Below are 27,996 nucleotides of genomic sequence, written 5' to 3' on the forward strand. Positions count from 1 at the left end.
ATCACTCCCTGTGAATAATGTTGGACAAGAGTATACTTAAAGAAACTTGTTATCACTAATCTAGCAGTCTTTCTTCATCTGTACAGTGGGCATATTAACACTTACCTCTGAATGTTGCTGCAAAAGTTTAAATGAGGTAATGGGTGCAAAGTAGTTACATTTAGTATAGCAAAAATGAGGAACTCTGCAAATGGAAACTACTTAATTATTACTACAGAGCCAATCTAGATTCTGTTATTACCTAATAGGGACCTTATGCTTTTATAGAAAAGTCCAGTAGTTATTTTCTAAATATACACATGAAACTACCAAATAATTCTTTGAAACTTTTGAAAAAATATATATTAGGAATGTAAAAATGTAACAAACCAAGTCAATCATATGATAAAATGTTAGGTCCAGCTCTACTGCAAATGCAAAAATACAATAATAATTATTAACAAATTAATAATTTTGTGTCTGGAGTTTCACATACTAAAAACCATTTAGAAATCTTACCTCCTTGAATTCTGAATAATTTGCAGAAGCCTGGTGAAGCAGTTATATAAAAATAATACTTATCAGAAATTATATATAAGTAATGTCTCTTGAGAAACCTGTATGCAGGTCAGGAAGCAACAGTCAGAACTGTACATGGAACAACAGACTGGTTCCAAATAGGAAAAGGAGTACGTCAAGGCTGTGTATTGTCACCTTGCTTATTTAACTTATATGCAGAGTACATCATAAGGAATGCTGGGCTGGAAGAAGCACAAGCTGGAAGATTGCTGGGAGAAATATCAATAACCTCAGATATGAAGATGACACTAACCTTATGGCAGAAAGTGAAGAGGAACTCAAAAGCCTCTTGATGACAGTGAAAGAGGAGAGTGAAAAGGTTGGCTTGAAGCTCAACATTCAGAAAACAAAGATCATGGCATCTGGTCCCATCACTTCATGGGAAATAAATGGGAAAACAGTGGAAACAGTGTCAGACTTTATTTTTTTGGGCTCCAAAATCACTGCAGATGCTGATTGCAGCCATGAAATTAAAAGACACTTACTCCTTGGAAGGAAAGTTATGACCAACCTAGATAGTATATTAAAAAGCAGAGACATTACTTTGCCAACCAAGGTCCGTCTAGTCAAGGCTATGGTTTTTCCCGTGGTCATGTATGGATGTGAGAGTTGGACTGTGAAGAAAGCTGATCGCCAAAGAATTGATGCTTTTGAACTGTGGTGTTGGAGAAGACTCTTGAGAGTCCCTTGGACTGCAAGGAGATCCAACCAATCCATTCTAAAGGAGATCAATCCTGGGTGTTCACTGGAAGGACTGATGCTAAAGCTGAAGCTGCAATACTTTGGCCACCTCATGCGACGAGTTGACTCACTGGAAAAGACTCTGATGCTGGGAAAGGTTGGGGGCGGGAGGAGAAGGGGACGACAGAGAATGAGATGGCTGGATGGCATCACCGACTCTGTGGACATGAGTTTGAGTGAACTCCGGGAGTTGGTGATGGACAGGGAGGCCTGGCGTGCTGTGATTCATGGGGTCGCAGAGAGTCGGACACGACTGAGCAACTGAACTGAACTGAAGTAACTGTCATAGTACTTTGTATTGAAATGTTCAGATTGGCTATTAATGATAGTGTTGTGATGCAACCTAACATGTGCTCAGAGTTGACTAAATAAAATTAGTAGGCTAAAATGTAGGCTTTAAAAAGACAACATAAAAGGCAGACAGGCATGGAAGACAGTCACCAAAGAAAGCAGAAACTTCTCTTAGTGTCATTTTTTCCTGTGACTACTCTATATAATTTGCTAAATTTCCAAACTACCAAGGGTAAATGACCAAAAAAAGAGAGAAGAGGTAAAGAAGAAGAGAAAATAAAGGGAGAAAAGCAAGAAATCTCTTTTTATTTTTGGGACTAACAGCAAACAATAGTGCACTAATCGCAGTTTCTGGCAATGCCAATCTCAAATACTCAAGCTAAATAAAATATATTAAGAAGAAAAGAACAATAAGAAGATATATTTTTAAAGATTCAGAAGTTAAAGGTAGGAATGGGCAGGAGGGGAGGATGCTGAACTCAGTATCCATTAGCTCCAAACCAGAAAACACCCATCAATTTATGAGATGACACTGAATGAGTAAAACAATTGCAGGCTGTCAGCCAAAGCAAAAAGAAACAAACCACTCTGAAAGTAGGTTCATGGAAATGAAAGACAATTAGTGAACTAAAATTTTCAATAGAGACAATGAACAGCTAGATACCACAGTTAAAACAATAAACAGAAAACCAATAAATGAGATCACTTCAAGGAATTCTTTTAGAGCTCAGAGGTTCTTTCCTCATTTTGATTCCAAACATACAAACCCACCCACGTATGTACCCATCCTATCCTCAGACCTTTCTCTTATATTAGAGTACTCCATCCTCTCACTTAAGTTAAATCCTTCTATTATAGTTTTGGAAACTAGGCTTTAAAGGAATCTTATACGACTTATATGTCTTCTCAGGAACCCAACACTATTATTCTCTTTGACTCCTTTTATTACTTTATATTCAACCTCTCCCTTCCTACCGCAGTACAACTTTTAAAGACACTCAAATGTTACCCATTAAAAGTAAGTATTTAGGTGACTCAATCCCTTTAGCTACCTCCTGCATCTTTCTCTACAGTTAAGACTCTTTTTAAAAGTGTTGCCGCTCCAAACTGTTGTCTGGCCATTCCACCAAAACAAGTTCCTCCAAACTTAATCCAATGGACATCTGGCTGGCTGCTCACAGCAGCAATCAACACAATATTCCCTCTTCAAACACTGTTCCCACTGGCTTTTCAAGATGCTACACACTCTGAGCTTTCCTCCTACTCCTAGCTCTTCCATCCATGTCTCCTTTGCAGGCCCATCTTCATCTCTCAAGCCATTAAATATAAGCATTCAAGGCTTAGATCTAGGTTCTCTTCTCACTCTATGCTGGCTCCTGAGGTACCTTTATGCATCTATTTTTTTTTTTTCTTTCACAGCTTTTGCCAGTGAATGTCACCATCATTCATCAAAATGAATAGAAATCAGGGACATACCTTTGACGTTTCTATTTCATCTCCCATCAGTCCATCATCAAGTTCCATGGACTGTACTACTTATATTATTTTAAATATATTTTAGATATATTATTTACATAGATTTTCAAATCTGCCCAGTTTTTTCTCTAACACTGTAGTCTTCAAGCTATCATTATCTCTCAATCCATTATTCTTCAAGGGAGTGTGTGCTCAGTTGTGTCTGACTCTTTGTGACCCCATGGACTGTAGCCAGCCAGGCGCCACTGTCCATGGAATTTTCCAGGCAAGAATACTGTAGTGGGTTGCCATTTCTTTCTCCAAGGGATCTTCCCAATCCAGGGATTGAACCTGGGTCTCCTGCCCTGCAGGCAGATACTTTACCATCTGAACCACCACAAAAGTCCAACATAGTGTTATAGGTCAATTGTATTTTAAACAAAACAACACAAAATAAGACAAAATACCCCAAAACAAAAAAACAAACTCATAAAAAACGATCATATTTGTGGTTACTAGGAGTGGTAAGAAAGGGAACTGGATGAAGGCAGTCAAATGATACAATCTTAAGAGTTACAAGATAAATAAGTACTAGGGATGTAAGGTACAACATGATTAATATAATGAATGCTGCTGTGTGTTATATGCATATATATATATATATATATATATATATATATGTTGTTAAGATAGTAAATCCTAAAAGTTCTTATCCCAAAAAAATTTTTTTCTTTGTTTGAATCTAGCAAGGAGATCCAGCCAGTCCATCCTAAAGGAAATCAGTCCTGAATACTCACTCATTGGAAGGACTGATGCTGAAGCTGAAATTCCAATACTTTGGCCACCTGATGCAAAGAACTGACTCATCTGAAAAGACCCTGATGCTGGGAAAGATTGAGGGTGGGAGGAGAAGGGGGACGATAGAGGGTGAGATGGTTGGATGGTATCACTGACTCAATGGACATGAGTTTGAGTAAACTCCGGGGGCTGGTGATGGACAGGGAGGCCCGGCGTGCTGCAGTTCATGGGGTCGTAGAGAGTCAGCTATGACTGAGCAACTGAACTGAACTGAGATGACATATGTTCCGCTAAACATGATCACTGTGGTAATCATTTCATGATGTATGTAGGTCAAATCATTATGCTGTACACCTTAAACTTACATGGTACTGTATGTCAATTATATATGAATAAGAGTGGAAGAAAAAGATAATACAAGTTTCACTATATCATTCATTGAAGTTATTCAATGACTATCCTCTCATGGCTGGATGGCATCACCGACTCGATGGACATGAGTTTGGGTGAATTCCAAGAGTTGGTGATGGACAGGGAGGCCTGGTGTTCTGTGATTCTTGGGGTTGCAAAGAGTCAGACATGACTGAGCGACTGAACTGAACCTCTTTTTAGGGGGGATAATGAACTGCTTACTATGGCTCACATGAAATCCCTGAATGGTCAGGAGTTCATCAACCTTTTCCAGACTTAACCTTGCTTCATAATCCTCCCCACTCCATAACCACACCACCCCAACAACATTCTCTACTCCAATCATATGGCTTTCTTAAAGTACCTGGCACTTTAACCTGTTCCTTCCTTCAAAATAACAAATAAATGCCACTCCCTCTACTTAAAAAGCCAATCCTTCCCTCTTACTCATTTTTAGATATTAATTCAAGTATTAAGTCTTCAGGAGAGACTCCTTCGAATACCCTGGATCAGCTCCTTCAGTATGGAGCACACAGCAGTCCTTCAACAAACACAATAAAAGAACTCCAAAGAAAAAAGCAGATGCAAATAATAAAACTCTGCTAATATGCGGGAGACCTGGGTTCAATCCCTGGGTTGGGAAGATCCCCTGGAGAAGGAAATGGTAACCCACTCCAGTATTCTTGCCTGGAGAATCCCATGGATGGAGAAGCCTGGTAGGCTACAGTCCACGGGGTCGCAAAGAGTCGGACACGACTGAGCGACGGAACGGAATAGAAAGAGTACACCCGACTTTCTGATGGAAAAAAGAGAGAGGCTACCTACTGTTTTGTCGTATTAAAGTCAAATAATATGGTATCATTTGTTCCTTTTTCTTTTGTTTTCAGTCCCCAGGGTGAGGTGTGTAGGAGGGTGTTAGGAAAAGCTATAAAGCTTCTGTTTTTCAATATATAATCCAAAAAATACTTGAGTTTTAATGCTTAAAGTGTGGTTGAATATAATATATAGTCTTGGTTTAAGCATATAGAATTTTTGATGTTTTCTGTCATTATTTGGCATAAAAATATTTATAGCACATAAATGTGTAAATTATCATTTCAGACAACACCTTCAAGAATTAAAAAAAGATGCTCATCCTCTTATTTTATTTATGCCTGCCTTTGTCTGATATTAAAATTTCAACCTTTGACTTTTTTATTAGTATATTTTGCCTACCACAAAGCCCAGTATATAACTGGGACGTATCCCATGAGTTTCTCGTTTCGATTAATATCCTGATAGCATTAACCTGTCCTTACACAGATTTTATAGGAATGGTACATGTATAATACCCCTTTTTAGTGCTGGTATATTTGATAATATCTTTCAATTATCTTCATAATAAATGCCAAGTTTGCAGGATCTAGATTTCTTTATCCTTAGCATTTACAGGTATTACACTTCATTATTACCTATCATCTGACATTGCAAAGAAGTCTGAGGCCAGCCCATTTATTTTTGTTTTTATTGTGGCATGTTTTGTCTAAATTTTCATTTTCGTTTTTAAAAAATATTTTAACTTTATTGGAGTATAGTTGATTTACAGCTTCCCTGGTGGCTCAGACAGTAAAGAATCCGCCTGCAATGTGAAAGGCCTGGATTTGATCCCTGGGTCAGGAAGATCACTGGAGAAGGGAATGGTCACCCACTCCAATATTCTTGCCTGGAGAATTCCATGGCCAGAGTAGCCTGGTGGGCTACAGTCCACGGGGTCACAAAGAATCAGACATGACTGAGTGACTAACACAAACACATACAGACACACAGAATTGATTTACAATGTTGTGTTAGCTTCAGGTGTACAGTAAAATGATTCAGTTAAACATTATATATATATATATATGTAAAAACATCTATTTCTGCTTGATTGACTATGCCAAAGCCTTTGACGGTGTGGATCACAATAAACTGTGGAAAATTGTGAAAGAGATGGGAATACCAGACCACCTGACCTGCCTCTTGAGAAACCTGTATGCAGGTCAGGAAGCAACAGTTAGAACTGGACATGGGACAACAGACTGGTTCCAAATAGGAAAAGGAGTATGTCAAGGCTATATTGTCACCTGCTTATTTAACTTATATGAAGAGTACATCATGAGAAATGCTGGGCTGGATGAAATACAAGCCGAAATCACAGATTGCTGGGAGAAATATCAACAACCTCAGATATGCAGATGACACCACCCTATGGCAGAAAGTGAAGAGTAACTGAAGAGCCTCTTGATAAAAGTGAAAGAGGAGAGTGAAAAAGTTGGCTTAAAGCTCAACATTCAGAAAACGAAGATCATGGCATCTGGTCCCATCACTTCATGGCAAACAGAAGGGGAAACAGTGGAAACAGTGGCTGACTTTGTTTTTTTGGGCTCCAAAATCACTGCAGATGCTGATTGCAGCCATGAAATTAAAAGACGCTTGCTCCTTGGAAGGAAAGTTATGACCAACCTTGATAGTATATTAAAAAGCAGAGACATTACTTTGCCGACCAAGGTCCGTCTAGTCAAGGCAATGGTTTTTCCCGTGGTCATGTATGGATGTGAGAGTTGGACTGTGAAGAAAGCTGATCGCCGAAGAATCGATGCTTTTGAACTGTGGTGTTGGAGAAGACTCTTGAGAGTCCCTTATACTGCAAGGAGATCCAACCAGTCCATTCTAAAGGAGATCAATCCTGGATGTTCATTGGAGGGACTGATGCTAAAGCTGAAACTCCAATACTTTGGCCACCTCATGAGACGAGTTGACTCACTGGAAAAGACTCTGATGCTGGGAAAGGTTGGGGGCGGGAGGAGAAGGGGACGACGGAGAATGAGATGGCTGGATGGCATCACCGACTCTGTGGACATGAGTTTGAGTGTACTCCGGGAGTTGGTGATGGACAGGGAGGCCTGGCGTGCTGTGATTCATGGGGTCGCGGAGAGTCGGACACGACTGAGCGACTGAACTGAACTGAACTGAACTGAAGGAGATCAATCCTGGGTGTTCACTGGAAGGACTGATGCTAAAGCTGAAACTCCAATACTTTGGCCACCTCATGCGACGAGTCAACTCACTGGAAAAGACTCTGATGCTGGGAAGGACTGGGGGCGGCGGGAGGAGAAGGGGACGACAGAGAATGAGATGGGCTGGATGCCATCACCGACTCGATGGACATGAGTTTGAGTGAACTCCGGGAGTTGGTGATGGACAGGGAGGCCTGGTGTGCTGTGATTCATGGGGTCGCAAAGAGTCGGACACGACTGAGCGACTGAACTGAACTGAATGCATTACAAAGAGCATATAATGAGGCTCGAGGTCTCTCGAAGTTGAATCTTCTACCTACCCTCCTGGGCCTACTAGGTTCCAATTAGTGTTTGTGGTATCCAGTTCTTCATGGTTCTGTCATTCTTTTAATGGTTGTGCCCTGCCTGCTTCCTTCCTGTCTCATAAGGACTTCACATATTAATAACAGAATTAGTGAGTTTAAGATACAAAATAACTATATATGAAAGAATTAAATGCCACTTTTAGAAGTTATATTGTTTTTTAATCGGTTGGGTATGTCAATTTGGTGCAGTCACTGTGGAAAACAGTATGGCAGTTCCTCAAAAAGCTAAAAATAAGAGTTGCCATATGATCCAGCAATCTCAGTCTTGGGCATATACTCAGATAAAACCATAATCTGAAAAGATACATGCACCCCTGTGTTCACGAAAGTGAAAGTGTTAGTCACTCAGTCATGTCCAACTCTTTGCAACCCCATGGACTATATAGCCTGCTAGGCTTCTCTGTCCATGGAACTCTCCAGGCAAGAATATTGGAGTGGGTTGCCATTTCCTTCTCCAGGGGGGTCTTCCTGATCCAGGCAACAAACCTGGGTCTCCTGCACTGCAGGCAGACTCTTTACCATCTGAGCCACCAGAGAGCACTATTTACAACAGCAAAGTCAGGGAAACAACCTAAGAGTCCATCAACAGATGAATGGATAAAGAAGGTGTGGAATATACATATATGAATATATGAAATGGAATATCACTCAGCCATTAAAAAGAATGAAATAATGCCATTTGCAACAACATGGATTGACCCAGAGATGATCATATTAAGTGAAATAACTCATAAAGACAAATACCATAGATATACGCAATCTAAAATATGACATGCAATCTAAAATATGACATGCAATCTAAAATATGACACAAATGTATCTACAAAACAGAAACCGACTCACAGACAAAGAGAACAGATTTGTGGTTGCCAAGGAGGAGATGGGGTAGGGGAGGGAAGGATTGGGAGATTATAAATCAACTATTCTTCAATAAAATTAAAAAAAGAAATCAAAGTAAAAAAACTGTTGATATTAAAAACTCAAAGAATGATTTAAAAAACAGATTATAAAGAAATGCAGTAAATTAGCTCATTGAGTTGAGGAAATGTGAAAAATTACATTCACTTCAACAAACCTACAACCAATGGATGAGAAGAGGAAGGTGAAAAAGAAAACTAAATTCTCCAACAATAATAGGTAATATAACTATAAATAGTCCTCTAAGAAATTTAAGACCTGGACATTGCAGTGCTCCTGGAAACTCAGGAACTATTAACTAATCTCTCTGTTCATGTCAACTACCTGTAACATAGGACTTGTAGAGTTCCCTAGACCCTATTATCAACATTATTCCACTGAGAGGATCAGAAGACATCAGCAAAATAATGGTACCTTATACTATACAGTAAGGCTTAATCTCATTCAACAAATGCTTCTCTAGTATCCCATATTTTCTAAATATACTTAAATCATAGCAATCTAAGTTTTCACATCTTTCTTTAAAGACAGAAGTTTCGTACATGGTACATCAGTTCGCAATTCACAGGTCAAGGTCTTTAGAATATTACTCCAATCTTGCTCAAGACTAAAAATATTTTCACAGGTTTCCCTGGTTAAATATTCTTGTGATAAAGCTCAATTTATAGACTAGTAGTTAAATCAACAAGTACCCTTAAGTTTCTCCTTCTACAGTATAAATAATCTATAAAAGTCATATATTACATATACAGTTAATTCTTTGTAAATAAAAGAATACTTGCTATTAAAGCAAATTATACACATAGTCATTTTGTAAACTTGGTTTCCAATATTAAAATCATTCACATAAATCAGATAACACATTTTATCTGTTAAATAAGAAATCTCAACTGTTATAAAGAAAATGTAACCTATCTTCATCAGCTGTTTCTTAAAAAATGTATATATAAAACATTATAAGCATATTTCTGATAAGGATTTATATGCTTTATTATAAGCATGTTTGTGATATAGGATTTTAAACATACCAGCCAAGCGGTCAAATACAGGTAGTAACAGTTCCTATTAGTTTGTGCTCCCTTCCCCCCCAAATTTCCTGCTTCATTACAGGATTTTACTGACTTTAAAGCTATATGTGGGAGTCCAGATCTTTGGGGGGACTGAGTACCCCTAAAATCTCATTAACAATTCTAATTCAACCAGAAGGTCTGCTCTATCAAATCAAGTAAGATTTTCTTTGGCAGCAGCAATTTCTCAATTAGTGCCATTCTCTGGCTAATTCTAGAACTCTGAAGCAGCCCAACAGGGGAGCTCACAATAGAATGCTGCTCCTTCAATCCAGGAAGCCCAGGGGCACAGTGAGATTTTTATTCTCTGTGGGATTTCTCTAAAGAATAATTCCAAGGTGATAGGAATTTCCCAGTATGCACAGGTTCAAACTCAAGGAAGTCTGAACAACCCAAAAGAAACCTATGACTACAGTTCAACTTCAAAATTTCTACAAAGTTGTGGAAAGAAAATAAGGGCATCATACTTCATCAAAAAATGGATTCATCATTTGTGCTTCACAGACATATGATTAAAATTCAAAATTTAGAACTGAAAATTTCCTATACTTTTCACTTTTCTTTTTATATAACATTTTTGCCTTCCGTTTCTTCCCTCTAGGTCTTACTCTCTTCTAAGCAACCTCCAATTTTTTTATTCTTCTGCCCACAAATTCAATCTCCTTGAAAATTTTATACCATTTCTATTCTTGCTCTTTGTCCCTCCCAAGCCTGAGCATCTATCTGTTCTCCCTTTCTTGCTTTTAATTCTTCCTCATTCCTGTGTTTATGACAGAGTAAGAAGGCAGGGAACAGGCAAGCCAACTGCAAAGGAAAATATTTCAATGAATTCATGCAAGTCTGAGTTCATGAACTAAGAGAGAAATGGCTATTAGATCAACATATTAGGGAAGCTAAGGGGCTATTGAGCAACCCACAGTGAAAAGCACCACTGGAGGTGAGGACTATGTATTCCCTGAAGTTAGTGAAGAGCCTGATTTTTTGTTTAAGTTTGGATAGTGTTTACAATTATTGAATAATTTTTCCTGGTCATAGAAGGAGGAAACAGTCATTATTTAAGCTATAAAAGGAGGTTAAATTATTTCTAGCTGGCTATCTCATGAGATATACAAGATGTTTATCAAGGCTAGAAATCACTGATCAAAAAGTTATCTGCATCCCATTTATACGAAATATCCAAACCTACAAAGACAGAAAGGAGAAGAGTGGTTGCTAAGGGCTGGGGGAGAAGAGAATGGGGAGTGACTCTGAATGAAAACCAAGGTTTCTTTTGGGGTGTGATGAAAATGTTCTAAAATTAAACTGTGGTAATGGTTGCACAATTCTGTCAATACACCGAAAACTACAGAGTGGTAAACTTCATATGGGTGGGTTTTATGTTATTTTAGTTACATCTCAATAAAGCGATTTAAAAAGATTACTATGATTTTTTACCATATGATCATCAAGAGATGCAGAAAAAACTTTTGATAAAATTCAACACCCATTTATGATAAAAACTCTCCAGAAAGTAGGCATAGAGGGGACATACCTCAACATAATAAAGGGCATATATGACAAACCCACAATAAACACCATTCTAAATTGTGAAAAACTGAAAGCATTTCCTCTAAGATCAGGAACAACACAAGGATATCCACTCTCACCATTATTATTCAACAGTTTTGGAAGTCCTAGCCATGGCAATCAGAGAAAAGAAATGAAAGGAATCCAAATTGGAAAAGTAGTAGTAAAACTGTCACTGTTTGCACATGACATGATACTATACATGCTGCTGCTGCTGCTGCTGCTAAGTCACTTCAGTCGTGTCCAACTCTGTGATACTATACATAGAAAATCCTAAAGATGCCACCAGAAAACTACTAGAGCTCATTCGTGAATCTGGTAAAGTTGTAGCACACAAAATTAACCCACAGAAATCTTTTGCATTCCTATATACACTAACAATGAAAGATTAGGAAGAGAAATCTCGCAACTTCCCTGGTGGTATACTGAATAAGAATCTGCCTGCCAAAGCAGAGGACATGGGTTCGACCCTGGTCCAGGAAGATTCCACAAGACACAGATTAACTAAACCTGTGTGCCACAAGTACTGAACTTGCACTCTAGAACCCGTGAGTTGCAACTACTGAACTGCGAACCACAGCTACTGAGCCTGTGTGCCCCAACTACTGAAGCCCGTGTGCCCAGAGCCCGTGTCCCACAACAAAAGCCTTCACAATGAGAAACCCGCACACTACAACTAGAGGAAACCTGTGAGCAGCAACAAAGACCCAGCTCAACCAAAAACAGAATGAATTTTTAAAAGAAAGATTTTAAAAAAGAAAAATTAAGGAAACAATCCCATTGATCACTATAATAAAAAGAATAAAATACCAAGGAATAAACCTACATAAGGAGGCAAAAGTCCTAGAAAACTATAAGATTCTGATGAATGAAATAAAAAAACACAAACAGATGAAGAAATATACCATGTTCTTGGACTAAAAGAATCAATACTGTGAAAATGACAATACTACCCAAAGCAAACTACAGATTCAGTGCAACCTCTATCAAATCATTGATGGCATTTTTCACAGAATTAGAACATAAAAATTTACAGTTTACATGGAAACACAAAAGCCCTGAATAGCCAAAGTAATCTTGAGAAAGAAAAACAGAGCTGGAGGAATCAGGTTCCCTGACTTCAGACTATACTACAAAGCTACAGTAATCAAGACAGTATGGTATTGGCAGAAAAACAGAAATATAGATCAATGGAACAGGGTAGAAAGCCCAGAGATAAACCCACATGCCTATGGTCACCCAATCTATGCAAAGAATATACATTGAAGAAAAGATAGTCTCTTCAATAAATGAAGCAACTGACAAAAGATTAATCCCCAAAACATATAAACAGTTCAATTAAAAAGAAAAAACTGAATCAAAAAATAGGTGGAAAATCTAAATAGGTATTTCTCCAAAGAAAATATATATATGGCCAACATTAATAAGTATTGTTGTTCAGTCACCCAGGAAAACTGGACAGATACATATAAAAGAATGAAATTAGAACACTCCTTATCACCATACACAAAAACAAATTCAAAATGAATGAAAGACCAAATGTAAGGCTATAAACTAAATCTCTTAGAGGAAAACATAGAACACTTTGACATAAAGCACAGCAAGATCTTTTTTGACTCACCTCCTAGAGTAATGAAAATACAAAAATAAACAAATGGGACTTAATTAAACAAATGCTTTTGCACAGCAAAAAGGATCATAAACAAGATGAAAAGACAACCCTCAGAATGGAAGAAAATATTTGCAAATGAAGCAACTGACAAAAGATTAATCTCCAAAATATACAAACAGCTCATGTAGCTCAATATCAAAAAAACAAACTCAGTCAAAAAAAACTGGCTGGAAGATCTAAATAGACATTTCTCCAAAGATGACATACAGATGGCCAACAAACACATGAAAAGATGCTCAACATCACTAAATATTGTTGTTGTTCAGTTGCCCAGTCATGTCCAACTCTTTGTGACCCCAAGGACGGCAGCACATCAGGCCTCCCTGTCCCTCACCATCTCCTGAAGTTTGCCCAAGTTCATGTCCATTTTCATCAGTGATGCCATCCAGTCATCTCATCCTCTGATGCCCCCTTCTCCTTCTCCTCTTCACTAAGTATTAGAGAAATACAAATCAAAACAACAAATGAGGTACCACTTCACACTGGTCAGAATGGTCATCATTAAAAAGTTTACAAACAATAAACACTGGAGAGGGTGTGCAGAGAAGGGAAACTCCTACACAGCTGGTAGGAATGTAAATTGGTACAACCACTAAGGAGAACAGTATGGAGGTTTCTCTAAAAACTAAAAATAGAACTACCATATGACCTCGCAATCCCACTCCTGGGCATATACCTAAAGAAAACCATAATTCAGAAAGTTTCTTGCACACCAATGTTCACTGCAGCACTATTTACAATAGCCAGGACATAGAAGCAACCTAAAAATATCTCAACAGAGGAATGGATAAAGACATAGGCGGGTGGGAGATTGGGCCTGACATATATACACTACTATGTATAAGACAGATAACTAATAAGAACCTACTGTATAGCACAGTGCTCTGTGGTGACCTAAATGGAAAGGAAATCCAAAAACGAGGGGATATATGTATACATATAGCTGATTCACTTTGCTGTACAGCTTGCTCCTTGGAAGGAAAGTTATGACCAACCTTGATAGTATTTTAAAAAGCAGAGACATTACTTTGCCAACCAAGGTCCGTCTAGTCAAGGCAATGGTTTTTCCCGTGGTCATGTATGGATGTGAGAGTTGGACTGGGAAGAAAGCTGATCGCCGAAGAATCGATGCTTTTGAACTGTGGTGTTGGAGAAGACTCTTGAGAGTCCCTTATACTGCAAGGAGATCCAACCAGTCCATTCTAAAGGAGATCAATCCTGGATGTTCACTGGAGGGACTGATGCTAAAGCTGAAGCTGCAATACTTTGGCCACCTCATGCGACGAGTTGACTCACTGGAAAAGACTCTGATGCTGGGAAAGGTTGGGGGTGGGAGGAGAAGGGGACGACAGAGAATGAGATGGCTGGATGGCATCACTGACTCTGTGGACATGAGTTTGAGTGTGCTCCGGGAGTTGGTGATGGACAGGGAGGCCTGGTGTGCTGTGATTCATGGGGTCGCAGAGAGTCGGACACGACTGAGCGACTGAACTGAACTGAACTGAACAGCAGAAACATAGCATTGTAAAGCAACTATACTCCAATAAAAATTTAAAAGAATTACTATGATTTTATATGGCTTTCTGTATATTTTATTTTGTATAAAAAGGTTTAAAAAGATGACACTATTTGTAGCAACATGAAAAAGACTATATTAAAATTTTTTCAGATTACAAAAGTTATCTGAAAGTTTCTCAGCTGCTCAGTATCTCTTCATTTTACAGCTTCAATATTTACTTCACTCTTTCAACTAAATAATTACTTAACAACAAACCAAATTTTACTCAAATGAATTCTAATACAAAATATTGTTAATTGAGTTAAATATACCCTAATTTAAAAGTCCAAATTAAAATCTTAAAAATTAAATTTCAAAAAGCAAATCAAAGTTGACTAATCAAACCAATGAAAATAAGTCAGATAAAGCTCTTATGCTAAACAGTATTTCCATAAAGCTCATGACACAAGTCATTTAGTACCCAAACTATAGTCAGTTTACACAGATACTAGCAGCAGTTTCAGTTTCATAAAGTGTGAGACAGAGCTTGCCACTTTTGATGTTTCCTTCATGTTTCATGTTTTTTTAATTTATCACCATCTTCTAGATATGCTATGATGTGAATCACACTCTCCATAAGGTACTCTTCTTAAACTTCTACAAATCTATGTAGAAATTACTATACAATTTTTTAAAGTAAACTTTAGAAGTACACAATTGCCTGAAGAATACCTAAGCTTAATTTAATCAAAGGATTTACTGACTATAAAATTAGATACTGAGCTATTTCTACTAAACATTATAGTATAAGCAAAATATTAAATGATTTAGATGGCATAGAGCTATTTAGTTTTTAAAGTTTCCTAAGACTGTTCTGGTATTCACAATCTTAATTTGCCTCATCTGTTAACCATTTCAAATTTATCAGTTTTGGATAACTTGTCTATATATTCAGAAGTAGATTCAATTCCCAGTTTGCTGTTTTTTAATCCTAGGATGTTTGAAGATTCACACACTAGCCCAGAAAACAATAGCTGACTTCCTCAGCCAGTTCATTACTTTTTCGAAAGAATCATGTCTCTTCCGTTCATAGGTGTCAATATTTAGCATTACATAGTGACATCTGATTAATATATGACATCATCATCATGACTTCTCCCTTGTCAACAGCATTAGGAATTGCTTTCTACCGAGGAAAAGGTATTCTCATAGAAGTTGACCTACGAACAAATTGTATCCTACCATTTCTGTTGTTATTCTACAGAATACACAGCTCTAATATACCAGTCAAAAACTTGATTGTCAAATTACTGTTCACTAATGACTTTTAAAAGTTTCTCAACATCATTAGATACACATTCATTACTGAAAAATGCCACATGAGAGAGAGATGCTGAAGGAGATGAGAGAAAAAGTAGTTTTGAAGAGAAGCCACAGCCTATACATTCTCTTTCCCTGGGTTATTATTCGTTTGTTCATTCAACATTCACGAATGGGTACATTTTAAAAAAAAGGCTTTTCTATGTAAGAAGCAAAGTATAAGGAAATTTAAACTCAAAGCATTAATTTCTGGGAGCCAAGTGTGATTTCAGACAAAAATATCTTGAATTTAGTCTGGGAATTTTACAGTATAAAATGAACAATCCCATTTGCATTTAAAGAGATCCTTATTCTACTGACTGTAGTACACCAGTACAAGATCACTCTAGATGGCTGACTGGCTGTTAACGTACTTGCTAACAGTATCAGGAAGTATTTACACAGATAGAGAAAATGAAGATGACAGATATGGAGTAACAGAATTAAATTATGGGTTGACCACAAAACAAAAGCTGCCACTTCTAAGATTTGCCCCTTGATGTCCAAAATAGCCTTAAAGACTCTTGGCAAAGATGATACTCTACTGCTTTATGAAAAGTGAAAATTCTGTTTACTATTTATATTCTGAAGCATGACAGAATACTGCAAAAATGTTTCCCAACAGTCTGGTTAAGTTTTACAATTCTGTTTGTAAAACAAAACACACAAAAACATATATACATCGCCACTCCATGCTTAGCCTCATTGTTAATATTTTCATTACTAAATTCTGTTAACAAAATAAGCAAGCTGCATCTCAAATAGCTGCTGTTGTTGAGTCGCTAAGTCATGTCTGACTCTTTTGTGACCCCATGGACTGTAGCCTGCCAGGCTCCTCTGTCCTGGCAAGAATATTGGAGTGGGTTGCCATTTCCTTCTCTAGGGGATCTTCCTGACCCAGGGACTGAACCCACATCTCCTGCTTGGCAGGTGGATTCTTCACTACTGAGCTACCTGGGAAATCTGCATCTCAAATTGACATGCCAAATATGACACAATTTTCTACCACTCATAATTAAAGACAAGAAGCAGTGCTAAGAAGCCAAGACATTCAAAGTTGGTAATAAACTATGGTCTTATTCACTGAGACAGTACAACAGTTCCTGAATAGTACATTTTAAAATAAAATAATTAAGCCACATACAGCATGACTCAAAACAAACAAACAAAAAAACCTATTTATCTACATCCCTGTCTGACAAGAGTATTATCACAGATGAACACAAAGCACCAGCCTAAATTTAAACTGGATTATCTATGACCTATACTGTATCATAGTCTGCTATATTTCTGGCTCATATTCAATTCTCTTTGTCCTGTGGATAGGCACGGCAACCCACTCCAGTATTCTTGCCTGGAGAATCCCATGGACAGAGCAGCCTTGCAGGCTACAGTTCACAGGGTCGCAAAGACATGACTGAAGCGACTGAGCACGCACGCACATGTTCATGAGAAAATGAGCAGGGAGACTACAAAGAATAAATAATCATATATTGAGCACATATTTAGAACAAATGAAACCTGGTCCCTGTTTTCAAGGAATTTACCTTTAATAAACCTTATTATGACATGTTCTATGTATAGTATAATCTCTATTATGAGACCTTGTGTTTAAGGCTATCTTCTTAAACTAAGAATTTAATTTGAATAAAGGGTTGATGAAATCATTTATGTCAGTGGTGTCACAGAAGTGAACATGAATTAAATAATCCATAAGACAAAATTATGTATGACTTGTAGTACTAGTTGTATTGTAGCTTTAAATGATAAGTGCTTTTTATATAAAAAAATTAATGGTTGTTTTTTTCTAAAGGGACCTGACATGACATGTGATACAGTAGTTTTCAACTCTAGTTTATACTTACACTTCAGATAGAAACTCAATTACAAGATTCACTCTCTAGGTACAATGGAACTGTAGTCACAAACTGTAGTTTGTATACAAAGATTTCTTACCCATCATAATTAACTAGTTATTTTCACCAGTAGCAATGAAACTGCAGTGACACACATATATAATTACTTGAAAAGTCTAAGGACATGTATTTGGCTTCTGTTATTAGCTGTGAAAATTAACCTCCATCTTAACTTCCTCATCTGTTGATACGAGTAGTAATAGTACAATATCTATCTCATATAGACAGTTATAAAAAATTTAATGAGCTAGTACTTCAAAATGTCTATGATAATAACTGGCATATAAGTAGTCAGTAACATTAGCTCTCGTTGTTACAAGCTAATGTCAAGGCCAGGAAAAGTTAAGAGGCACACAAAAAATCAAATTCGTGATTCTGGTCTCATTAGTATCATGCGCCAATAAATGGATCTAAGCAATCACAGACTCCTTATATAAAATTATCCACTCAAAAAACTCAATGAAGAAAATTTTACTATTTTCTAAATTCCAGAAACAGTTAACAATTTGATAAAGTTTAAGTTTAGCTTAGAGATTTATATGAACACAGACTATTCATATATTAGCCATTTGTTTTAAAGTTAAAAGTCAAATTAAAAGTTGATAGTTATTTCCATTTTTACTTATTTTAAAAATATTTTATTTAATTAAAAAATTTTTTTTGCTGCACTGGGTCTTCGTTGATGCCCACAGGCTTTTTCTAGTTACTTTTTGCATTGTGCGGGCTTCGTTCACGGCAGTGGCTTCTCTTGTCACAAAGCACAAGCTCTAGGCATTCAGGCTCAGCAGCTGCAGCATGTGAACTCAGTAGTTGCAGCCCATGGGCTCTACAGCTTGGGCTCAGTAACCGTGGCACATGGGCTTAGTTGCCCAGCAGCATGTGGGATCTTCCTGAACCCATGTCTCCAGCATTGGTAGGAGGATTCTTAATTACTGGACCACCAGGGAAGTTCCTATCTCCGTTTTTAAACTGATAACATTGTCTAGTTACTGTGATTCCACAATTCCTTTCTGTTTAAAAGAATGCCTGGTTATAATAATTGCAAATATAACTCTGGAAAGGGATGAATGGGATGGCTATGAGTCCTATTTAAACCTCAAAGCCAAAACACAGGAAGGTAAGATGAAGACCTTACATTCAGAATTAACATAATTTTCTACACCAACGCAACTCTGACACCGTTCAGATTTGCATAATCTTCATGCACTGAAAAATGTAGGTTTCGGGGAGTTCCCTGGTGGTCCAGTGGTTACGACTTGTCTTTTTCACTGCCAGGGCCCAGGTTTAATCCCTGGCTGGGGAACTAAGATCCTGCAAGCCAAGTAATGTGGCAGGGGAAAAAAAAAAATACAGGTTCAACCAAAATAATATTTCAAAAGAGAGTGAGAAGAAAGTCAGAAATATCTGCCACCAGAAAGCCTTTAACTTCTGCTACAGCAATCACACCTACCTCCAGGCAGATTTTGCCTAATAAAAAATACCTGAATGTCCACTATCCATAGGTCCTGTGCCAGGCTTTGGATACGTAAAGATATTGTATTTTCCCCTTCTGAATTTTATAATTAAATTGAACACACAATTATAATTAAAACACAAATACTTCACAGTAAAGTATATGATTAAACCTGTACAAATAATAGATGATACTATGAAAGAACAAAGAGAGGAGAAATGAAACATTCTGGTGATCAGGAAAGGTCTTGTGGGGGAGAAAATACTAGAAATGAGCTTTGATAAAGAAGAAAACAAAAGCTGGTGAAGGAGGGATAAAAATTTTGAACTATCAATTTGCATGAGCAAAGATCCACTGAGAGGGAGAAAGTACAGGGTGTGGTCCAGAGATAGCAAGGGTACCAGTTTGGTTGAAATAGATCAATCCTGAGGTCCAACTATGCAAAGTGTCAAAGCCAAACCAAGAATTCTAAACTTAATTCTAGAGGCAAAAGGAAGTTACTAAATATAATGAGCAGAGAAATAATGTGATGAAAATAGTATTTTAGGAAGAATTTTGTGATGCTTTAATGAATGGAGGAGAGAGATGCTGTACAAGATGCTAATAGGAAAGACAAGTTTTGGAGTATTAAACATGGTTTGGGTATGAATTAATAAGACCTGAACTGTTCCAATACAATGTTTCAATCTTAAATAACCCAGGACCCACATACAAAGCCTAAATGCCTTTTATGAAGACTATTCTTTTCGTTTCATAAGAAGAACTGAGTTACTTAGAATAATTTCTGTCTTGTACTCTCTTCTGCAGCTTTTCTGTAGTAATAATCCCCTTGCCCATTTCTAATCATGGACTGTCTCCTTTTTAATACTTCAACCCCTGTCCTCCTTCATTTACTGACATTCTTGTAAACATTCTTGAACATTCACCTCTGCTTTATTGCTGCTCGTTGAAGTACTGTTTTAATCTGAAGAAGGAAAAACTCTTTGCCAAGACAAGTTTAAGCACCTATGAGTTATATGAACACTCTTAGATTCTCCCACTCATAAGAATATCTATTAACCACCCCTTTTAAAGGTTAGGAGTACACTTATACATACCTAAATCAAGAAAATGCCATTATACTTAAGAATCAGTAACATTACTCTCAAGCTTTTAAAAGTGCTTTGAAATCCTTCAGAACTTCACAAATTTATCAAACTTACTTCTCAGGTATGTACTACTTATCAAACAAAATCTATACATCTGGCTTTTTTCTTATATAACAAATTGAATTATACCTAATGACATAACCACATGTGACAAGTTTTCCAAGAAAAGGTTTTTCATACAAACGTACTTTTCATTTACCACCTATTTTGAAGTGGAGGTCATTCTACAGAGATTAAAAACAGAGCGAGACAGACATAGGTCTGACCCTTCCTAAATGACTACCAGTAATTGGTCCCATCTCCAAAAGTGAGACAAGTTCCTTAATATTAAATAGAAGTCTTCCAATGTTTCTCGCTCCTCTAAACCTCAGACCATGTTTTAATAGATCTTTTGTATTTAACCATCGACTCCCACCTAATCATTAACCTAATTTATCTCCAGCTTCATACAGTCAAATAAATCTACTCATACTCAACTTTCTTTTCCATTACCTCTTAATTTTTGGTGTACTCATATACAAGGTCTATATGCCCACAACCATTACAACCTCTTCTCAAGTCTCCACTCAGTCTCCTAGTTTGTCTTTCAGGCTCACTGCTAAAACCATGCTCAAAGACCACCCTCTCATACTCACTAAGTTTCTATTCCCCTAAGAATCTCTAGATTTCATATACTCAATAATAACAGCCACCGCTTATTTCTTCACAGTAGAAAACATGTCATGTGCTTTACATGATCATCTCATTTAATCTTCAAAATTACCTAATGACAGAGCTTCCCTGGTAGTCCAGTGGTTAAGAATCTTCCTGGCAATGCAGGCGACATGGATTCAGTTCCTGGTCTGGGAAGATCACACATGCTGCAGACACACTACTAAGTCGTGCGCCACAACTACTGAGTCCCCATGTACTGCAATTACTGCAGCCCATGTGCCTAAAGCCCACGCCCAGCAACACAGAAGCCACCACAAAGAGGAGCCGGCGCACAGAAAAGAGTAACCCCTGCTCACCACAACTACACAACGCCAGAGGTCAACAACGAAGACTCAGCGCAGCAAAAGAAAGATCACCTAATGAGAAAGGTTATTCCATTTGACCTTGACAGATGAAGAAAACTGAGGCTTAGAAAAATCAGGTAGCTTGCTGAAGATCACCCCACTAGTAAGTTTCACCATATTCTCTGGAGCCTTCAATACAGCTCCACTGACTGTATGCACTCAAAAACATTTCCCCAAGTCCTTCATTACAGGTATCAACTATTTGACAATTAATATTGATTCCACTTCTTAGTCTGAACAATGATAGTTGAACACAGAAAACTGTTTGTCTCTGTTGACTTTTGAAACTTTGGGAATGAGAAAATGATCTTAATTTCTTAAATCTCTATGAAGTGAAGTGAAGTGAAAGTCACTCAGTCGTGTCCGACTCTTTGTGACCCCAAGGCCTAGACAGTCCATGAAATTCTCCAGGCCAGAATACTGGAGTGGGTAGCCTTTCCCTTCTCCAGGGGATCTTCCCAACCCAGGGATCAAACCCAGGTCTTCTGCATTGCAAGCAGATTCTTTACCAATTGAGCCACAAGGGAAGCCCTATGTTTTAAAAGGGACTCATGCACTGGAAGACTTATACTGCATAAATTTGTAAGGTCCCTTTTAATTCTAGGAATCTGTATCAGAAGCATAACATTCAGCTTTTCAAATTTTGATTCCTAGGAACAAGGCTAATCTAACTGGGAAGAGTCTGCTCAGGAGTTCTGTATTTACAGATCTGATTCTGGCACATTACTTACACTCTCTAATCCTACATTTCTTCATCTGCAACACAGAGATAACATCATATGCTTTAGAGGGTTGTGGTGAAAATTAAAGCCTCACACAAATTACAGATTTTATTATTCACTTTCCTATTTATCTAGAAGTAGTTTGGTTTGATAGGATTTTAAATCAAATCATATCAGCCATGAAAAAAATCTAGTGACTTTCAATCCATATCCTAAACACGAATACTACATAAACTAAGAAGATGTAGTCCAGATAAACATATTAAGAAATATAAAAACTGAAACTCCCTTCTTTATCACATTTACTCAACAAATGTTTAAAACATCTCTTAATTTATATTATAAACACAGTATCAATAATCCATGAACACACATTAACATTCATTATCTTTCCCGAAGTTTTCTACAAAAATTCTAAAAACTCTTATCACGTTTTAGATAAAGGTATACAGAAGCTCACCTCTTAATTACTTTCTCTAACTCAGCAAAAGAAAAGCTAGGTAAAGATACACAGATAGCTAGGACAATTAAAAGTCAAAATCATCAAGAAATATATTCTAGAGATTCATAATAAAATATAAAATTATTACTTGTGCATAGGAGCATATTAGGCATTGGAAAGAACAAAAGAAAGAATATAGGTATCAAATTTTTTATTTTGATGTTCAGTTCAGTTGCTAAGTCGTGTCCAACTGTTTGCGACCCCATGGACTGCAGCACAGCAGGCTTCCCTGTCTGTCACCAACTCCTGGAGCTTGCTCAAACACATGTCCATTGAGTCAGTGATGCCTTCCAACCATCTCATCCTCTGTCTGCCCCTTCTTCTGATACAGTTTAATCCAAATTACTTTCATATAACAGGAGTTAATAATCCCAAGTCAGAAAATTTCCTGGCTAACAGTGAAACAGAAAATGAAGTAACTCAATCTTTAAAAGTTTGGCACCAACATATGAGATGGAGGACAGAACATATTCTGGAATAAAGTTACTAACCAAGGTACAGGAAGGCACAAACTTTTACCTAGTTGATTCACAATACCTTTTCCTTCCCCTAAGGTCCATATATTTCACAGGGCCACACCTTGTTTTATCCTCTATTTGACTCTTACAGCACTCCACTTGCACAGATATTCTTAAAAGGGATGCCTCCTTCCTCTGATTGGGTAAGGATGGAAAGTAGTCAAGAGTACCACCCAGAATCAGGTGCCCAAGTGTCATTCAGGGGATCATCAAAATATCACCTTACAATTAGTTATTTAATTGTAACTACATGATCACCAACTCACATCTTAAGAAATTAATCCAACACTCAGGCATGAGCATTTCAGGGATAACAAGCTCCCATGGACATATGTCAGTCTTTAGTTTTAAATTTTTAAACAAATAAGCATTTGCAGATAAACCAGAATCAGCTACACACACTATTAGCCATTTTAATAAAGTTTAAGTGAACTGAAGTGCTATGTGAACAAATTCAAAGACTGTAGGTTTTTTTACTAACTGCTTAGCAATATTTACCATGTGACAACACACTGTACTATAAATTTCTTTGAAAAACTGCATATTAGAGAACAAATTTTCAAATGAAGGTTTATTAACGAGTCAAGATAAGCAAGACCCAGCTTGAACTGACAGGAAAACCTGCACAATGTGTTCTTAAAATGCCCTTCACATCAAATTACCAAGGGTCCTGCGCTTGTTCAAACCTGTAGACTCAACCACCCCTTGTCTCTTGTGGAATCTCCATCTGCCTTCCTCCCAAGAGCTTTTCTAGACTTCTCATTCCCAACAGAAAAAAATCAGTAAACGTTACCCACAGGAATATCTTTCCTGAATAACAATCACTGACTTAAAATTCTTTCAAGAAAGACACAACCCTGAAAGAAAATCAGCGCCAGAATGCTGAAACATCTAAGTGCCTGGCACATAACAGGCATTGAGTGAAAGCCTATTAAATACACAATGTTGAAAATAAGAAATATTTGATAATCTACCCCTTTGGCTTTGCTGATGTTTGGAACACAACCACGACCAAACAATTCTTGTCTCCTAGTGCAGTTTCTTTCAATAGTTTATACTGTACTTATAGGCATCAATTTTGTTCTTCAAACTAAAATATAAACCACCTTTATATGTTAACACACACACACATCACATAAAAAGAAATTCTGATGACTCAAGCATTCGACCATCTTATTTCTCAAATATATACTGAGGTACCTAGCCAAAGCTTACCAGTCTTAATATACCTCTCCCATAAAATAATTACTTCACTGATGTGAAAAATATAGTGATATCTAATAAAAAATGTCTTAACTTCTATGTGTAGTTCATTATAGTTTCCAAAATGTGGTATAGCTGTACCTTGCAGGTTAAAGGTAATCATCACTTTAAAACTGAATGTTTAAACAGATACATGTGAGTTACACATAGTTCAGTTCAGTTCAGTCGCTCAGTCGTGTCCGACTCTTTGCGACCCCATGAATCACAGCAAGCCAGGCCTCCCCAAAACAGGGAGTGGGGTGGGTCACTACTGCCCTAGTCAGTTTCCCAATCTCTAAAGAATTACTGAACCACAGACTTTGGAAAAGGCCCAATATGTAAAAAGTAAAAACATTAAAGTGAAATTGTTCGAGTTAAAGAGCAGGTGGGGAGCAATCCTTGCTCAACTCCTGAGAGTTCTGGAACTCCTAAGGCTCAGAAGAGCACTGTTAAAAATCTCTGATTCTGTTCAGAGTTCTTTGCACCTAAAAAGTGGTTGTGTTTAAAACCCCAATGTGCAAGTTTGAAAAGATTAAACCTTTTCCTCGGAACAACTTTTTAAAATTTCTAATTTCCTTTAGTAATGTCAAAATCATCTACTCCGGGAAAACAAAAACCACCTCCCATAGGTTTTTACATCTCCCCTACTCTTCCAGTCACTTCTTAAGACGCATTCGGCTTATTACTCCAATCAGAAGAAAATTTAGAGTTGGGAGTGGGGGCAGAGAATAGACTTCTTGGCTTGCACAACTTAAGTATGACCTTTGTGGATTTTTAAGCACCGCGGTACTTGAAAAAAAAATACCTCAGGTGATGAGATTTTCAAAACATATCTAAAACTGCGGTTGGCAGAGGCTCTCCACAGCCAGCTGTCCTTCAAGAAAATACTTAACATGTACAAGCAGAGCAGAACCACACCTCAACTAAACTCTAGCATCAGGAACTTTTATACGGTTAAAAGGAGAAATCAGTTCGATTTACTTCAATGGATTTGCTCGATGCCTAAATAATGAATGAACTGGAGGCATCACTGACTTGAGCTCTGAAGGAACCTCACTCTCAGCCCGGTCTCCATAAAGACCTGAAGCAAATTCCCCCAAATGTAGGGTTTCGAGGCCAAGTCCGGTCCGAAGGAAGCCTCCCCCCGCTTCTATCTCTCGGCCTCGCTCCAAGGGTTGGAGCCCAGGGTGGCAAGGCGGGTGGGGGCGCCGGACGCCCCCTCCCCGCTCGGGAAAAGTTCCGCCGGCTGCTCTCGGGACAGGCCGGGCCGCGGGGCCTCGTCCGCGTCGCCGCCACTAACATCGAGCCGGGCCTGGGCGGCCGGAGGGTCGCGACCCCTCCCCCGGCCGCCGCCACCAACACCCCGCCCCCGCCTCCCCGCCGCCGCCCTCGCGGAGCGTTAACCCCTCGCCGCCCGCCGCCGGGCTCTGGGGAGGAGGCCGGGCCAGGGGGTGGAGTTGTCGCGTCTCCTCCCGGGAGCGCCCGGGCAGACGCCCGGCTTGTTTACAGGCCCCAGGCCCCAGGCCTGGCCGCCGCCGCCGCGCAGGCCCACGCCGCCCGCCCTGCCGCCCGCCGTCGGCCCGAGCGTCGCGCTTACCCGGAGCAGCCGCGGACGGGCAAGTCCCTGGTCCGCCGAGGCGGCGGCGGCGGCGGCGGCCGGGGAGGGGGCGGGAGGGGGGTCACCGCGGCGGCGGCCGGCCAGGTCAGGCCGGGCAGGGGGCGGAGGAGGGGAGGAGCCGGGCTGCGTCCGGGCCCCCGGCTCTCGGCGCCCTCGCGGCTCAGATCATCCGGGCGTTGGAACGGGAGGCGGAGAGCGGGTCCGGGAGGAGGAAGAGCCGAAGAGTCATAGCTTTCGCGCCCCACCTGCCTGGGGCCCCCCACCCCCCCTCCCCAACCACCGGCTCCCGAGCTGCAGCCGCCCGAGCACTCGAAGCTGCAAGCCGGGCGGGCGCCGAGACCACAGCTCCCTCCCTCCCGCGCGCGCTCCCGCCCCTAGCGCCGCCGCCGCCGCCGCCGCCTCGAGCGCGTCCCCGCGCAGGCGCGCTCTCGACGGCGCCGTGCTGCCCCTCCCCCACGCGTCCGACTGCCCCGCCCCGCCCCACCCCTCCCCGTCCGCTCAGCCCTCCCTACAGCTGCGGCTTGGTAGAGCAGCTGGAGAGACCCGGATGTCGTTGGGCAGGAACCGCAGCGCCGGCCGGCCAGCGGGGGAGGGGTGGGGCTGGGGGTGGGGGCGGGGGCGGGCGCAGATGACGTCACTGCCCTACCCGGCATCTTTCGCCGCAGACAGCTTGCTACCCCGGCCTCAGACCGAGGTTTAAGGGAGCATCGCGAATCCCGGATCGGAACCGGGACCGGGGCCTTCATCCCCCGGCGCTGGGTTGGACGGAGTGTGCGATTGTTGGGAGCCCCAGGAATCGAGATGCTCTCGAAGCCTGGCAGTCTGCCGACGGGAACTCGGACGCTCCCCCGGGGCATCCCAGCCTCCCGGCGCGGCGCTACCATCTGTCTGCAAATACACGAACCGCACCCTGCGAAGGCGCAGTCCACAGAGGCCGGAGGACAACCCCGTGCTTTCGACTTCTCTCGGGCACGGTCGCGGCCTGGTCGAGGCCTGGCTGCTGCGGCTGAAAAGTTAACTCGGTGTCAGGCCGCCGCCAGACCCTCTCGTTCAAGGCTCCACGCCTCCAGAGCCACCAGGGACCCTTGGAGACCCACGCAGGTACCCCAGCCACACCTCGCATCTCGAAGGGCAACTACCCGGACACCGTACTGCCACCCACACACATGCGAGTGCAACTGATACACACACGAGGCACATGCTCTGAGTTTCTGGCCGGTTTCCAGTCTGTAGCTCGTGAGGTTCCACATTGTATTTATTTGCACTTGTTAGACAGTCACGTGATTCTGTCACTGAGGACTTCCAACGACCTCCAGTGAGGTTAAAGAAACGAAAGATTTTTCAAATTCCGGAAGACAATAAAAACGTAACAGCTGCTTATATTAAGAGTTGGAGATCTGCTAAACCTAGTTGAAACTGAAGGTGCAGGTGACCAAAATCCAGCTTAGCTAGCTAGACCACGGAAAACCGGACCCACGCTGTTTGCAGACGCGAGGGATAGAATGACAAACCCTAGGCGGCCAATGAATCAGAACTGAGGAGCAGTGCATCACCAGCAGGGTCTCCTATTGGCTGGGGTGTCCTTCCTTTCTCTTGTCAGAGACTTAACCTGTTCAGAGGTTTGACCTACACCACATTTGCAGGAACAGAAGTTTAAAGATCTGAGATTTAAAATTTTTTTAAAGATTTGAGATTTAAAAAAAGATAGATTTGAGATCTGAGATTTAAAAAGATGCTCTGGTAAATACAAAGAAAAACCAAACACTTCATTATTAGAGGCAGGTACTATAAAAAGAACAACTGAAAATATTATCCAAATCGTCTTCTGGCGGATAAAAAGGTAAATTTGTGATGGGGCCTCTCTATTTTATCCCAGGAGCTTGTACCCTGCTTTGTATCTCCTAAAATACAAGTGCTTAGTTTCTATCTCCTAAAACCGCTTTGTTGCTCCAGCTCTTAGATCAAAAGCAACCCATTTATTCTGTCCCTGTCATTTAGCTTGGACTTCCCTGGTGGCTCAGCTGGTAAAGAATCCCCCTGCAATGCCAGAGACCTGGGTTCAATCCCTGAGTTGGGAAGATCCCC

General features: G+C 39.8%; 1 protein-coding gene across 1 annotated transcript in view; it reads right to left on the reverse strand.

The window, feature by feature from the left end:
• Positions 1-26,296, reverse strand: part of PPM1A (protein phosphatase, Mg2+/Mn2+ dependent 1A) — a 41,310-nt gene extending 15,014 nt beyond the window's left edge. The window contains exon 1 of the mRNA XM_088839556.1: positions 25,891-26,296. The gene's annotated coding sequence lies outside the window, so the exon portion shown is untranslated. The remainder of the gene's footprint in view (positions 1-25,890) is intronic.
• Positions 26,297-27,996: the final 1,700 nt, after the last annotated feature.

The sequence above is a fragment of the Moschus berezovskii genome, chromosome 9, assembly GCF_049115385.1.
Source record: "Moschus berezovskii isolate FMDL1 chromosome 9, NW_MosBer_1.0, whole genome shotgun sequence".
NCBI lineage: Eukaryota > Metazoa > Chordata > Mammalia > Artiodactyla > Moschidae > Moschus > Moschus berezovskii.